General features: G+C 52.1%; 1 protein-coding gene across 3 annotated transcripts in view; it reads right to left on the reverse strand.

Moving 5' to 3' along the window:
* The window catches only part of SLC28A1 (solute carrier family 28 member 1), a 101,186-nt gene that overhangs the window by 21,533 nt on the left and 76,763 nt on the right, over window positions 1–2,890 (reverse strand). The window lies entirely within an intron of this gene.

A 2,890-nucleotide genomic window follows, 5' to 3' on the forward strand; every position in this document is an offset into this window, starting at 1 on the left:
CTCCTCCCACAATCGTATACAAGATTTCTCCCGTGCTTCCCCCCTACTCTGGAACTCTCTACCCCAACATATCAGACTCTCGCCGACCGTGGAAACCTTCAAAAGGAACCTGAAGACCCACCTCTTCCGACAAGCCTACAACCTGCAGTAAACACCACTGCACGACCAGCTCTACCCTCACCTAATGTATCGTCACCCATCCCTTGTAGACTGTGAGCCCTCGCGGGCAGGGTCCTCGCTCCTCCTGTACCAGTCGCTGACTCGATTTGTTAAGATTATGTAAATGCTTTTGTTATGTATATCCCTATCACATGTAAAGCGCCATGGAATAAATGGCGCTATAATAATAAATAATAATAATAATAATTGGGCACTGCCATATCATGTTCCAAAAATCTGCATTTTGGGAGCCACACTTTGGGCACATGACATCCCTAGATTTACTCATCTTCCCCAATCTAACCGGTGTGAGATAACTCTGATGTATGACATATAGTTGAATTAACTTATTATTTACTAGCTATTGAACCCGTTCTACGCCCGGGTGGAGAGCATTTTTTATTGGTATATGGTCTCCCATGCTTGTATGTGCTGCCGCCCTCCTTGTATTTGTGCTGCCCCCATCCTGTCCCCACCATCCAATCCTGGTATGCGTGGTACCGCTCACCCCCAATCCTGGTATGCGTGACACCCCTCACCCCCAATCCTGGTATGCGTGGCACCCCTCACCCCCAATCCTGGTATGCGTGGCACCCCTCATCCCTATCCCGGTATGCGTGGCACCCCTCATCCCCAATCCCGGTATGCGTGGCACCCCTCATCCCCAATCCCGGTATGCGTGGCACCCCTCATCCCCAATCCCGGTATGCGTGGCACCCCTCATCCTCAATCCCGGTATGCGTGGCACCCCTCATCCCCAATCCCGGTATGCGTGGCACCCCTCATCACCAATCCCGGAATGCGTGGCACCCCTCATCCCCAATCCCGGTATGCGTGGCACCCCTCATCCCCAATCCCGGTATGCGTGGCACCCCTCACCCCCCAATCCCGGTATGCGTGGCACCCCTCACCCCCTAATCCCGGTATGCGTGGCACCCTCACCCCCCAATCCCGGTATGCGTGGCACCCCTCACCCCCCAATCCCGGTATGCATGGCACCCCTCATCCCCAATCCTGGTATGCGTGGCACCCCTCATCCCCAATCCTGGTATGCGTGGCACCCCTCACCCTCAATCCTGGTATGCATGGTCCCCTCACCCCCCAATCCTGGTATGCGTGTTACCCCTCACCCCCCAATCCTGGTATGCGTGTTACCCCTCACCCCCCAATCCTGGTATGCGTGTTACCTCTCACCCCCCAATCCTGGTATGCGTGGCACCCCTCACCTCCCAATCCTGGTATGCGTGGCACCCCTCACCCCCCAATCCTGGTATGCGTGGTACCCCTCACCCCCCAATCCTGGTATGCGTGGTACCCCTCACCCCCCAATCCTGGTATGTGTGGCACCCCTCACCCCTCAATCCTGGTATGTGTGGCACCCCTCACCGCCCAATCCTGGTATGCGTGGTACCCCTCACCCCCAATCCTGGTATGTGTGGTAGCCCTCACCCCCCAATCCTGGTATGTGTGGTACCCCTCATCCCCCAATCCTGATATATGCATGGTCCCCTCACCCCACAATCCTGTTATGTGTGGCCCCCTCATCCCTTTCACACTGTACACACATACAAAATAAAAAAAACAGTTATACTCACCTTTCTTCTCTGTACTCCAGCGCTGCTGCGTCCTGTTCCGCCGAAGGCCGGGGGAGGAGTGCGGCGCCGGAGCACCGCGCTGTCCGGCGCCATTTTGCTGAAGACAAACTGTAAATGTGTCTTCAGTAAAATGGCGCCGGATAGCGCAATGTGCACGCGCCAGTCTGATTTCTTCACTCCGCCCCCGGTCTCCAGCGAAGAGAGGCGCCGCGGCAACGCTCCTCCCGGTCAGGTAAGCATGTAAGTATGGCGCCGGAGATCGCGGTATGCGTTCAGTGTCTACGCATCCCGCGATCTCCGGCGCCATACACCTCCTCTTACCTGAAACGGCTGGATGCATGATTCTGTCTGGAGCCAGACTGCGCATCACGCATGCGCAGTCTATCGAGGCTTCAGACAGAAACACGCATGCCGCCTTATATTATAGATAGCCGGAGACATACGGTATATAAATGGGATTCAAGTAACCTAACTCATTGTTCAGTGATGGAATCTCGCATTTCTATATATACAATACTGCAAATGGAACACTCAGAGTTTTAGCATGTAAAGGAGATTAGGTGTTTTGCAAATAGCAAGCCCTGGATAACAAAAGAATTAAAACACTTAGTAAACAAGAAAAAAATTGCATTTAAAATGAGGGACAGAGAGAAAATTAAAATGATACAACAAGACTTGAACAGAATAAAAGATGCCTGGCAGGCTTTCAGAATAAAAATAATAGAAAATAAACTGTCACATAATAACCACAGGGAGGTGTGTTCAGGAATTAAACTTATAACTGGGTTTAAGGTGTAACCAGATCAGGGGGTGGGGGACTGGACAGGGCTAATGAAATGAATGAGTTTTTCAACAGATTCAGCATTACATGCGCAGAACCAACAGGGAGGGGGATGGAGCAAGGAAACGATCAGCAACATTGATATTGAGGGACGAATGATGTGAGGAGACAGTTTAGGAGACTAAACATAGGCAAAGCAGCAGGGCCAGACGGTCTCAGTCCACGTGTCTTTAAAGTGTGAGCAAACCAGCTGTGTACTGTCTTTCAGTACCTGTTTAACTTGAGCCTCCAATCACAGAGGGTACCGGTGTTATGGAAGACTTCCTGACTCGTTCCGATTCCCAAGACTATTTTC

The sequence above is a fragment of the Phyllobates terribilis genome, unplaced genomic scaffold (assembly GCF_046119375.1).
Source record: "Phyllobates terribilis strain yellow unplaced genomic scaffold, ASM4611937v1 Scaffold_11__3_contigs__length_659146591, whole genome shotgun sequence".
In the NCBI taxonomy this organism is placed as follows: domain Eukaryota; kingdom Metazoa; phylum Chordata; class Amphibia; order Anura; family Dendrobatidae; genus Phyllobates; species Phyllobates terribilis.